Here is a 13,585-nt window from a genome sequence, read left to right as displayed (position 1 = left end):
TAATTTAAAGATGAATCTTCTGTTTGCTACACTCACCATCGTCACCCCCTTTAAGGCAAACTTCTTACAAGGAATTTTCTTGCTGTCTTGCGATCTGTCTAAGGTCATGGAAGAATCAAATCCATGACATATAATTTGTGACTCTTCACGGGGTTGACAAGAGTTCTCACCCTTTGATGAGTAGAAAGAGATCTGGTTGGTGGCATTTTCTCCACACGAGATGTTCTAGGGTAAAATTTATTTCATACAGTAAGTTTAGCAGGAAGAGTAAGGCTACCTGGAGGTGATTCTTTGTCACTGAGGGTGTGAGTGATGACAATTCCTTCTCAGCAGGAGGGCAGGTGAGTGTGCTACCTACTGGTAGGGCCATGTTTTGGACAGAGAGAGTGAGCACGCGTGCGCACTGTAAGACTCTCGTGTGGGCTATGCAGAAATCAAACACGGATGGGAAATACGTCTAGATTTTGCTGGCGGGGACCCTCTGCATTGCCCTGGCTGAGTTCACCCTGTTTTGTCTACTTGTAGCATTTTCAACCCCTTTCTGTCCCCAGCTCCACCCTGTTTCTCCAATCTGCCCCAATTCCAGGAACCATCACCCCATCCTCTGTGCTTCTAGGTCCCTGTGCTGACAAAGCTTCTGAGCAAGAGGGTAGCTCTCCAGTTCTCCTAATCTCACCCTGTCCTTCCCACACAGTGATTAACAGGGGAAGGCTCTGGACTCAAAAGACAGAGGTCGGAGTCTTAGCTCTCCCCTTCTTAGCGCTGTGACCTCAGGGAAATTGTTGAACTTCTCCCAGCCTCAGTTTCCTCATCAGTAAAATGGGGATGATGATGATCAGATCCATCCATTGAGTTGTAGCAAAGCCGTGATAAATTCGGGCCCACTGCTGGCCCATATGGTGCATTTGTGGAAAATAGGAAAGAAGCCGTATCCTTCAGGAGACACTGCCCCACCTGGTGAACAGAACGTGGACTAGATTTCAGCCCTACTTGGTCCCTCCTGGGCGTCTCTGACAGGGTCTGTCTGCCCAAACCATCTGCACAGTTCCTGGAAATAAAAATACAAGTTTTAGAACATGAGATGTGCAGAAAACAATATTCGCCAGTATTACTTAGTGCCCGTTATCAAGGCTCCTCCCCCGTGGTCATGGCAACCAGATTGGCTGGGGTGCCGCCTTTACCCTGCTTCCAATGGCCCGGAAAGTTTCTTCTCTGAATTCCAACAAGGTAACCAAAAGGGGCAGCCCTGCCCATCCGAGTACCCCTTGGGGCGCCGCCCCTCCCTTCCTCGGAGTACAGGACGGGGTGGGGAGGGTGGCGAGCATCGCTTAGAGCTCCAAGTACCTGGTCGCAGCTGGTGGTATTTCTGAACTTACAAAAAAAGGAGACTAATTTTCCCCGTTCCAGAAAATGGCTTGAGGCCTCCTAAATGCCCCCTTCAGACGGGCAGCTGGAGCAGTCTGGGGAGAAAGCTGTGCTGCGCGGGCTTTCCGAGGACCATATGGGCAGCTCGGCCGGTTCTGCGGCTGCGCCCGCCCTGCTTGTCAGCCCCAATCATACGTGCTCTAATCCGTGTTTTAATTTACTCTGCTGGTGCAACACCCGCGCTGCCAGGGCGGTCCTTGGGGCCCCCTCATTCCTGCTGCTGATGACAAGGAGTATGCAAAAGGCACAATTATTCACCCACCAAGGTGACAGAGAAGGCCTCTGCCTGGGAATAGGTTTCCAGCTTCCAACATTTTCATGTCAGTCGCCGAAGCACTTTGCAGTTTGCAAACAATTCTATGGAGACCTCTTTTTTTTTTTTTTTTTTCAAAAAAGCATTTTGATCCTAGCAAGTGACGGGACTTCAAGTGGCGGCCGGCTGGCTCGCCATTGATTCCGGAGGCCCATCTTCAGAAGGCTTGCCACACGTTCCTCCTATTCAGCTGGATTATTGGATTTTTTTTTTTAATCAAATAAGATTTCCCCTTCTCCCTTTTCCTTCTCCTTTTCCTCCCACATCCCAACCCCAGCCTGCTTGGCCTCAAACAAAGGAAAATATGTCAGGCCCGGCCTATTAATTCGTACAGATTTGGCGTTGTTTATGTTCTCCTGTGAACCACATTCCAAAGCACCAAAATAAAACAGCTCAAGTGTAGCTTTCAGCTCCCCAGCCCATGATGTATTTCATTTGCTACGGTCCAGCCATGGTAACAATGCCTTTCATTTTCTTACGGCCTAAGATGATTTTCTTTCTGTGAGGGCCATTTTGAGAGAGAGAGATAGAAACAGGGAGAGAACAGAGAGAGAGAGAGAGAGAGAGGGAAAGAGAGAGAGAGAGCCTGCGAGAAGAAAAGAAAAAAACCACCTCTCTTTTCCTTTTCAGGGTATCATTTGCAATTTAAAGCTAACCTGGGGAGTGCTGGAACAATGCTTCTGCCCATAAAACGGTCCCGGCCGGGGGCCGCATGCCCAATGAGGGTGATGTCGAGCTATTTAGTTCTTTGTCCTCCCATAATATCTACTTAATGCAGTTCAATAGCGGTGGATTGTTAGCGGCATTAAGGATTCTATTAAGTTCTTCCCAAAGCCGGGCTATTCTCCTCCAGCTGTTGAGAGCCTGAGGCTTTCAGCCAAGGCTGGAGGAGAACCTTCTGGAAAGCACCTCTGCCGAATGGGTCTTCTCCAGCCTCAGACAGACCCGACTTGATCTCAGATCTGCGACGGTGGAGCCCAGTTCGGAAACGCCTGCCGGCCCGCCCGTGGCTAAGAAGAGATGTTTTCAAATCCCACCAGGCCCCAAAGCTTTGAATTTGCGAGCTCCTACCCCTTCATAGTCTTATATGAAATCAAATGTTTTTCACTCCTTAAATCTCTGAAAACATTTTTTAGACTATTTGAATCTTTTTCTGTTCAGCTTTAGGGAGAATGAATGATCCACTCCGTCCTGCTTTATTCTTCATTGTTGAGATGCAATCGGACGAGAGTTCAGTTTCAGACGTGTTGACAGAAACCGACCGCTTGAGAAACCTCGTTAAACACTTGGTAAGTTTGATCTTGTGGTTTTTCTTTCTATATTTGGAAGCCAGTATGAGGACTTCATTTTAAAATAGGAAACATGGTGGGCTTGGGCCAGTGAATGAAACGGCTTCTACCTGCAGAAAGTTGGCCTGAGACGGACTTGCCATCATTCTCAGCTTGAGTTGAGTCAGCTGGTGAGATCCAGGGGCAGCCTTCCCATCTTGACCTAATGCTCCAAGCCTACCTTGTAGAATTTGGTGAAGCCAGATAGAGCCAGGTGGCTGGGGTCACCCCTTCAGGGCCTAGCACCTTACCTGGCACACAGGGGTGCCCTCTGCTTCCTGCACAAGGATCATTTATCACTGAGTTCTCAAGAGCCATCCAAGGACCCTTGGATGCTAATTCCTTCTTGGGGCCACCCTGCCCCACAGATAATCCTGGGGGGGGGGTGGTCCCCTTCTTGCCCATCTCAGCAGAAGGGGTCACAGGCAGAGCAGCCCTGGACAGTGTGGCCTCCAGAGCTGGCGGCTCCATCCAGAGTGGGCGGAGAGACGGAGGCGGGCGGGGGCTGCGGGAGGGCCAGCGGGAGGGGAGGGGGCCCTGCCAGGATTTCACACAGTTGGCTGGAAGAGGCAAGCACTAAGCTGCCTTTTCAACCACAGTAAACCCTGTCCATCTGGCCACCCTAAAACTCTGTTAGCTTGTCCCCCTCGCCCAGGGCTGATTAGACCTCCTGAAGCAGAAGTAACGCCATCAATGGTGTAAACCCCGGCCACTTGAGGGTATTACATTTCATTTCATGCTTGACTTAATCAAAACTGGGGAAATGAAATGTACACCTTTTTGATGTCCTTTTCCCTGCTGTTTAAAGAGAAGAATCTTAACCCATTTGATCTTCACATGCACCCAGTAAATGACCAAATATGGCAAGCTGTCAAAAGCAGAAGGTGGCCAGTTGCCAGGCGGTGTTGGGTCACTGAGAAAGCACTTAATGCGGGCAAACATAGGTTTGGAGCCCAGGGACATTGTGGCCGAGGCAGCGTTTCCCCCAGCCGGGCTGCAGTTAGGAACTTTTGAAAGGAAAAGTTGGGTTGGAGAAAGGAGCAGGTCTTTTTGATTCAGAGGGATGGAGCATGGGTTGACACTTGCCTTCAAATTTCCCGTCACGTATCCCTTCCTCCTGGAAGATTTTCGCACCCTCCCCCACTACTGGTTAAGAAGTGGACTCTGGGGTCACTCTGTGTGTCCTGAGCCAAGGTAGTTAATCTCTCTAGGGGCCTCAGTTAACTCATCTGTAAAATGGAGATGATTATAGTCTTGACCTCATTGGTTGCTATGGTGATTAAATGATATACCATATGCAGGGTGCTTAGCAGGATGCCCGGTACGAGACATTCTCAATAATTGCAGCCTATTGTTACTGTTACTCTATTTATTACATCTGCTGTGGACTAAATTGTGCCCCTCTCCCCAGTTCATATGCTGAACCCCAACACCCAATGTGGTTTCACTTAGAGAGAGGCTTTTAGGAGGTAACTGAGGTTCAATGAGATGGTCAGGGTCAGGTACAAACCTAATAGGACTGTGGGACTTACAAGAAGAGAAAGATCTCTCTTTTTCCACTTACAAGTGGAAAAAGCCATGTGAGGACACAGCGAGATGGCGGCCATCTGCAAGCCGGGAAGAGCACTCTCACCAGAAATTCAACTGGCCGGCACCTTGATCTTGGACTTCCCAGCCTCTGGGACTGTAAGAAAGTAAATCTCTGTCGTTGAAGCCTCCCCGTCTATGGTATCTTGTTATAGGAGCCCTAGTGACTAATGTGACAACCTGTTAGGGCTCTCTATTCTTGTTCTTTATGTGTACATCTCTTCAGTAAGACTCGCATTCTTTGGAGGCTGAGTCCATGGCTCACCTGGCTTCGTACACGGGGGGCTCAGCACCCTGCTTGGTATACAGTGGATGATCATTAAATACCCACCAATTACATAAACAAGGGGACACAGTTTTGTGTGACAAGAGAGCCCTGAGCCTTTTCTCATCCCATTTTGGCCACTTTGGCCACTTCTATACTCTGTGACCTCAAACAAGTCATTCACCATCTCTGTGCCTCAGTCTCCCCACCTTGGAACACATCGGGTTGGGCTGGCAGATTTCTAGGGTCTCAGAGACAGTGAGATTCTGCCTTTAATTAAAGACTGAGGTGGGGAGAGCTGGGTAACAGGGCAGAGCCTACAACTGGAGCCTAGAATGAGGCTGCTGCCTCCCCCCACCCCAGGCATCAGGAAGAAGATTGGAGATGACACTGGACTAGCAGGAAGATGCCAAGATGGGTTCACTAGGCAGCTTGAGTTGGGGGTGTGGAGGATGCAGGCTCAGGACTGAGCAAACACAGTTCTCACTCTGGGTGCCTCGAAGCTCTGGTTCCTGTCTGCCCTGTGGGCTGGGGAAGGGGTGCAGAGCTTCCTGTCCAGAACTCATGGATGCAAGCCTTCTGGAGTGCAGAGTTGGCTGAAACAGATATGATTGTCCATCTAGTCCAGTGGTTTTCAACAGCCATGCATATGGAAACACCAGGAGGGGTGCTTGTTAAATCCTTGTGCCCCTATCCTAAGCCTCGCCTTCTTAACTGGTCCAGTAAAGGGATGCTCCAACTTGGGGATCTCTACCAGGCCACCCTGGAGAGCCAGGAATGCTTCCTGGATATGCTCCTGTCAACCAGCCTTGCCTGTCACTAACTCACTCATAACCTTGGGTCAGTCACATCGACTCTCTGAGTCTTAGTGTCTTCATCTCTGAAAGGAGCATGGTAGCATTTGCCTCTCCTAGGGCAGGTGCTGGTCTGCCTATGAAGGCTGTTTCTCTGTAAGAGCACACCGTTTGAGCCCCACGCTGAAGTTCACAAGCCCTCCGAGGCAATAGACAACATGTTTGCCTGCAAAAGTGGAAAACTAGAAACAACCTAAAATACATGATGATACGTCCCTGCAATGGACCATTTTGCATCCATCCAGTGAAAATGCCTCTGATGTAAGGTTAAGTTAAAGTAAGTAGTCGCAAACCAATATACAGAGCATGACGCTGTTTTTGTAAAATATGTGTGTAGTGTGGGTGTGTGTTCACTCTTTCAACACATCTGTAGAGGCATGGGCTCTGGGAAGCAGACGGACCTCTGATCTGGACGCATTTAGTACCCTCAAGAATGGGCAATTTATGAACATCACTACTGCCTCCGTTTCCTTATCTGTAAGATGGGGGTGATACGGATACCTGCTGCCTCACAGGAGTGTTATAAAGATTACATGAGTCAATACAGAGTAAGGTTCTTAGCACACACTCGCAACAGATATCCAGTAAAATGTGAGCTGTTATTAGTTACATAAAAGCGTTTTTTAAAAAATTCAGACAGGATGCACACCCAAATGATAACCATGGTCACCAATCATTCCTGAATGACTAATTACCAGACAAACAATTTTTTCTCAGGAAGAAAAATAACTGGGACAGAGCGTATATCCTTTTCATATGGAAAGATGTCCAAAAGCAATTGGGTAGGAAGAAAAGTGGGCTCTCTAACAGGCTGCGTGACGGAAACTCAGATTGCCAATAAGAATGAAATGTTGGTATGCACAGCGAGAGAAGCCTGGAAGCTAGTAGATCCCTCCTGTCACGGTGATTCCTTCAGGAGCAGGACTGGGATTGGAGGGAGGACTGGCCAGGCACCCAGGGCACAGAATTTGCACCAGCCGCTATGGGCCCCTCTCCCCTCCCCCGAGTCCCAGGCCTGCCCAGCGGCGTGAGCGTCCAGGAACCGTCATTTACTACACTCGCCACTTTTGTATGGTTGTAGTTATTTTAACAATTATTCTTTATTTCCGTGTTGGATGTTATTCTTTATAATAATAAAGAATTGAAAATATGAAAAGGAATATATGTACATATACATGGGGCTGGGACAGTGTGCTATACACCAGAAATTGACACATTGTAATTGCCTGTACTTCAATAAAAAAAGAGAAAGAATTGTTTATTTAAATAATATAACTGTTTTGACAATTATTCTTTATTTCTGTTTGTTTCTATTTTCTTTCTTTTTCTTTTTTTGTGGAACGCTTCACGAATTTGCGTGTCATCCCTGCCCAGGGACCGTGCTAACCTTCTCTGTGTTGTTCCAGTCTTTCAGTGTACGCGCTGCCGAAGCGAGCACTCTATTTTGTTTCATGTTTGTTTTATTTCCTCAAAAGCAATACTGTGTATTTCCTTAACAGGTCGGGGTATCAGTAAAGATGTAATGCAATCATAATACCAGTACTCACAGCTGTCATTGGCCCATTTGGATCCCAGGTATGGAGTTGCTCCCCACAACCCTGCCTGGTCCTCGGTGCGGTATTTACCCTCTGAAAGAACTGCTCCATCCAGCCCTTTTGGAGCTCCTGCTGTGTGCCCGGCTTAGCTCAGCTCACTCTCCTGCCAGCCTTCCATGTAGGGTCTGTTAATATCCCCACTTTTATGTGGTTTCCTTTAAAACCCATTTTTAAATGAGGGAATTCGAAGTTTAGAGACCTCAAGAGACTAGCATGAGACCAACTAGTAAGAGTTTAAGGTGGGACCTGAGCCCTGGGATTCGGGCTCTGGAGCAGGTACTTTCCCAGAGAGCCCACCCTGCTCTACTCAGTCCAGATTTATCCACGTAATTACATCTTCAACTATCCTGCTCTGGGGGGCACTTTTTTTTTTAATTTGGTGGAGCTGTATGCCACCAAACATCCCACCAAGGAAACCCCAGTCTCGGCCCCATCCCTGGGCTGCACCAGCTTTTCTTTCCCCCCTTTTGTTAAGAGGCCTCGTCTCTGACTTGATGAAAACATTTGTAATAGATAATCAAATGCTGATATGTTGCAAGGGACAATGCCTTATTTGTTAAATATAAATGAACATGAACACGGGTCCTCGGTGCCAGAAAGGCAAAGGGTTCTGAGGCCTTTTCAGGGGCACAGGCTGAGCCCCCGGGGAAAGAAAGCCAGGCGCCTGTAAAGGGCCTCGTCTAGGACGGTGATCGTCCGACAGCTCTTGTGTGACAAGATACATAGTTTCTTTTCAGCAACAGGCAGATTATCGGTTACTATAGTTTCCCTAATGCTCAAATACAGCTCAGGCCTAAGCTGAACAGAATAGGTTAAAAGGTGCCGAAGTTTGGCCCGGGAAACCACATGTTGAGAATCAGACACCAAACAAAGCAAAAAGCACATCTCCCTGGTCTTTGATGTCTTTTCTGAGGGATGTAGAGTGAGAAAAAGACAACCGGTGCTCAGGCCAGGGGCTCGATGGGCCCCTGTGACAATGGGCGGCCGGGTGGGAGCTGAGCACAATGCCCAGACAATGTCCCCAATCCCGGGCAGCCCCAGGCGCGCTGTGCCTTCACAAACACCCTGCTGGAAACAGCATTTTAGCTCCCAGTTTCTTAGAAAGTTCCTGCCTGCCTCCCCAGCCCTGCTAAACCTCCTCCCTTCCAAACCCGACCCTTTTACAAGGTTCCTCCTGAGAGAGGCGACTTTCTCGCTCAAATGCCACTGCCCCCAGCCCAGCCGCCCGAACACAGCCCCTGAGTGCACCACTTTTCCGCAGGCTTTAAATTTTCCTAGATCTGCATAAACATCCTTCCTCAACCCTTCCAATAATTCATCTCGGCTCTAAAATATTGCCTTGTGTATCCCTTGGAGGTGACAGTGTGACGTTTTTTCATAAACGGGATTAAATTAACCACTATTTATGCCGGCAATGTGGGTTCCTCCTCTTCTGCCGGGATCTGTTTATTTCATTTGGCTTTTTATTTAAATTTAGGGAGCAAGATAAATGGGCTTTCGTATTTGGAGATCTCCATCCATCACCAGTCGGCTGCATCTGGGAACCTAAGTGCATGGGAGATTATGAGCGAGGGAGAGACGGCCGGCAGGCTGCAAGCTCCAAGCTCGTGCAGGGAGTTCTGAATGTTTTTTGGTGGTTGTTGCAGTATTGTGCTTCTGGTTGTCATTAGTTCTTTATAATGTTTCATGAAAAATATCTAATTGTAACAACTGTATTCCAAGAGTGAACATCTTCCTTGAATTGAAGCGCTCACAATGGCCGCAGGATAACTGTCCTTGAATTTGAGCCCTTTGTGGGCTGTCAATAGGCTTACAATGTGCTGAATTAGCAGGCATATTAATGGGCAGATGCAATAGGAGCCTTTCTTCAGCCTCAAATCTTCTTATGCAAATACCCCATGAATTCAGTTCAAAGCGCTGCCTTCAAAATGAGCTGATCTCGCCCGCTCAGAAGGGACCCCGGGAGAAAGTGACATGAGAAAAGTTTCGACACTTGTTTTTATAACTGGACATGATCTTGTTATCATAATCTGATACTGGTCACTTGCATGGCCGGCTTGTAGGATTTTAAACCCTTAACAGAGAGAGATAATCTTGGCCTTTGTCGGAGTGTGGACAGAATCCCGGCGTGCAGGGAAGCCGGCAGGGAGAAGCACAGTTCTTGCTTTCTCAAACAAACCTTTTCATGATAAAAGCTTTTATCCTGGGATAATCACCCGGCTGGATTTCAGTGGTGTTGGTAAGGTGTTGGCAAAGGGCAGGAATGGCACATTTTTTTTTTAAATGAAAATGACCAATTCTGGAGATTACCCGCAATCACACTGAATTAGCTCTCAGAGTCCCAAAATCGGCCATTGGAGTGTTTTCAAAGATCCCAAAGAAAACCAGATTTTGGTCACCCCTTCCTAGCCTGAGGCAAGATAACACAAGGGTAGCTAACACTCCTGCGGCACCAAAGTGTGCCAGGCATTTTTATGCTGTTCTTAGCCTTTTACACATATCAGCTCGTGTAATTTTCACCAATACCCTATGAAGTAGCTACTATGATTGGCGCCAATTACGGATGAGAAAAATGAAGGAAGGGGTTAAGTTATTTGTCCAGGCGTTGAGAGGTTATGAAGTCCCTCCAGGGGAGAAAAACGCACCGCGCGGGCACATCAGCTCATTCCAGAGGGAAGTGGTCATTCCCCCAGGAAGACGTTTCCTGGCAGAGGAGTCTCCCCTCCCCCCCGGCCCCTGTGAGCTGAGCGGCCGCACAGCGTGAGGGCATTTGGCCAGTCGGCCCCCATACAGTGGTCTCTCCTCTTTGACACAGTTACATGACAAATGTGTATCTATAAAAGTGTTTTAAAGGAGAATGTACATTTAATAGTAATGCTCCTTCATATCATACTATTATAATTGTATCTAGAACCGAATCCCATGGCCCCATGAAAGTTACAGACACGGAGATGGTACGTTATAAACCGAAAGTCAGTGATGTCGCTTAAGGAGAAGTGACGGATTGGGCCGTATCACCGTTAACAGGAACAGCCGGCATGTTCGGACTATTTGTGCGTTATTTACTCATTCATTTACTGAGTGTCGCCTCGTTTGTTCCTTACCTGCACGCTGTGAAGGGAGGCCTATGATGTCCGTTTTACAGCTGAGGAAACCGATTTATCCAAATTTGCCTTCCCATCACCAAAAGTCAGTTTTAGTCCCATTTCTTGTCCCTTTGCTCCTCATCTCTCTCTGTAAGAGTTTTATGATTATTATTATTACTGTAATAGAGATACTAAGAGTGAACCCAGGTCCTCATGCATGCCAACCACCATTAGGCTATTCCCTCAGGCCCCTCGCTGTAAGAAGGTGTGGTTCATTACATTATTGCTTTGCATTTCCCACATTGGGTGTATGTGTGCCAATGTTTGTGTTTTCCTGTTTGTGTGTGTGTGTGTGTGTGTGTGTGTGTTTGGTGTGGAGGATGATTGTGGGGAGGAGGAGGGAGAGAAGAAACAGAATGATTTACCACTAGGGAGACTGAAGAACGAAGAGACAAAGAACTTGCTCAGGGTCCTGGATCTGGGTCAACCCCTCCAAGATACCCTTGGGCAAGAGACACTCCCACCCCAGACTTGGGACGCTAAAGGTTTATTACCAAAAAGAATTTAAAAACAAAAGGGTAAGACATGTCTGTGCTTCCCAGAATAACACAGTGATAACTACAACAGTAATAACAATAAATGCTAATAACATGAGGCACTAATTCTAGGTGCTTTCTCATGCCCCGGGCACCCTGCTAATATGTGGATAATCCACTAGCCATAGATGAGAGAATGGAAAGGAAGAAAAACGCCTCATATGGAACAAAATAAGCAACTATTGGGAACATAGATTAGGAGTGGGGGGAAGTTAGATAAATGGTGAATTAGTCTGCTTATGCAATTTATTATATTAGTCTGCGATAACAAACACCACAGACCGGGTGGCTTAAACAGAATTTTTTCTCATCGCTCTGAAGGGTGGACGTCTACACTCAAGGTGCCGTCAGGGTTGGTGTCTGGTGAGGCATCTCCTCCTGGCTTGTAAACGCCCACTTTCTCGTTTTGTCTCTCACATGACCGTTGCCCTGTGTGCTCACAGAGACAGAGAGACTGGGAGACAGAGAGAGAGAAGGAGAACACATTCTCGTGTCTTTTCCTCTTCTTAGAAGGACACTAGTCAGATTAGAGCCCTGCCTTTATAACCTTTTGTATATATACAATGTGACACTACGCAGCCATAAAAAAAGAATAAAATAATGCCATTTGCAGCAACATGGATGGAGCTGGAGATCATCATTCTAAGTGAAGTAAGTTAGAATGAGAAAGAAAAATATCATATGATATCACTTATATGTGGAATCTTAAAAAAAAAAAAAAGACACAGATGAACTTCTTCACAAAAGAGACTCGCAGACAGAGAAAAAAAAAAACTTATGGTTACCAAGGTGGGGTGGGGAGGGATAAATTGGGAGGTCGAGATTTGCAATACTAACTACCTTATATAAAATAGATAAACAACAAGTTTATACTGTATAGCACAGGGAACTCTATTCAATATCTTGTAGTAACCTACAATGAAAAAGAATATGAAAACAAATATATGTGTGTACATGTATGACTGAAACGTTATGCTGTATGCCAGAAATGGACACACCACTGTAAACTGACTATACTGCAACTAAAAAACCCCAAAAAATATGGAAACCAGTCTGATTAGAGCCCCGTCCTTATAACCTCATTTAACCTTAATTACCTCCCTAAAGCCCCTGTCTCCAGACACAGTCACACTGGGGACTAGGGCTTCAACATATAAATTTTGGGATGATACAATTCAGTCCGGAATAAATGGAGATTCTCGGAACACTGAACTAGAGATGGCAGAATTTGAGGCTGAATGAATGATTCTAAAAAGGAAGCTGCGACTAGGCAGACTGGTTGTGTTTGGTCTGCACAGTATTTTAAAAATGGAGAGAGAAAACACACCAATACTGGCATTTTCAATGTCCTTTTAAAAGATGAGAGTTCTGGCAACACTGGGCCGGCTTTCTGAAACGGCAGTAGCTGGCTGGCTGGTGCTTTGTATAAGCAACAAGTTCACTTTTCCAAAGTCCCCACCCCTCCCTATCGTGCAAGCCCACAACTCCTCACCCAAAACTTTAGGGCTCAGTTGCATCTCTGAATTTAGAATTGTTTTTATTTTAGAGAGACAATACAGTACGTATACTCTATTACCTTATACCCACCGTAAGATCTGGGGCAGCACCCCCATAATCGATCAACTAACATTTCTGTAGTAAAATGTGTGAATATTCACAGTAAGGACCCTAAAGGCTTTAAGTAGCCTTCAGTCTGTTCTGGTCAGTTTCTGGTGCCAAATAAGACGGCATCAGGACAGGTTTTGCCCCAGACGGTTTACAGCAAATGTACAATGTCCAAAGGTTTTGCATTTGGGAATTTCAAGTAAGGGATTTGGCCCTGTCTTCTCCACACCCAGCCTGCTTCACCAGCCTGTGCTCTAACTGGGCCCCAACAGGCATCTGCTTTTAACTTTTGCTTCAACAGGTGAGGGGCAGGGGACAGTTTGTAAGGGAAAGAAGGGTTTCTAAGCACAAAGGCTTGGAGGCAGGAAAGGGTTGGCATATTTCAGGGAGATATTTGCTGGCAAAAGTTGAAGGAAATAGATTTTCTTTAAAACAATTTCAGGGAAGGGAAACATACTTCAGAAAATCATTCAGGTTAAAAGCAGCAGTGTGTCCCTCTTGTGGTCCCGCCTGGGTCCGCTGAATGGCATTTCAGGCTGGGGGTTAAGGGGTTGGCAACTCTAGGTGATTCTGCAGAAGCCTGTGCAGACACTGGCTCTTGAGCAGTGAGGATGAGGATCGCACTGTTGATAACATCACCCCACAGCCCTGTTAGCTCTGCCCGTGAGTTTGGACAGGTTGAGATGTCAGAGTCATCAGAAATTAACTTCACCAGACAAGTCACATGGACCCACGAACGTAATGAAATGCCCCATTTCCTGTTGCATCTAGGGTCACAAGGAGAAAAGAAACGAAAAAGATCCCTATTATTCCTTTATTGTTTTTCTCGAACCCATGCTTGTTTACCATTCAAACAGACCACTTAAAAACATAATTCAGGTTGCTTCCCTCCCCTGCTGGACGGCTTCACAGCAATGAACAAAACAGACCA

General features: G+C 46.8%; 1 non-coding gene across 1 annotated transcript; it reads right to left on the bottom strand.

The window, feature by feature from the left end:
• Positions 1-7,101: 7,101 nt before the first annotated feature.
• Positions 7,102-7,208, bottom strand: LOC116281966 (U6 spliceosomal RNA). The gene has a single exon (XR_004191442.1). It is a non-coding gene; the product is annotated as a U6 spliceosomal RNA (small nuclear RNA).
• Positions 7,209-13,585: the final 6,377 nt, after the last annotated feature.

The sequence above is a fragment of the Vicugna pacos genome, chromosome 9 (genome assembly GCF_048564905.1).
Source record: "Vicugna pacos chromosome 9, VicPac4, whole genome shotgun sequence".
In the NCBI taxonomy this organism is placed as follows: domain Eukaryota; kingdom Metazoa; phylum Chordata; class Mammalia; order Artiodactyla; family Camelidae; genus Vicugna; species Vicugna pacos.
Note: the sequence above shows the minus strand (reverse complement) of the source record. Positions and strands in the feature narration are given on the sequence as shown.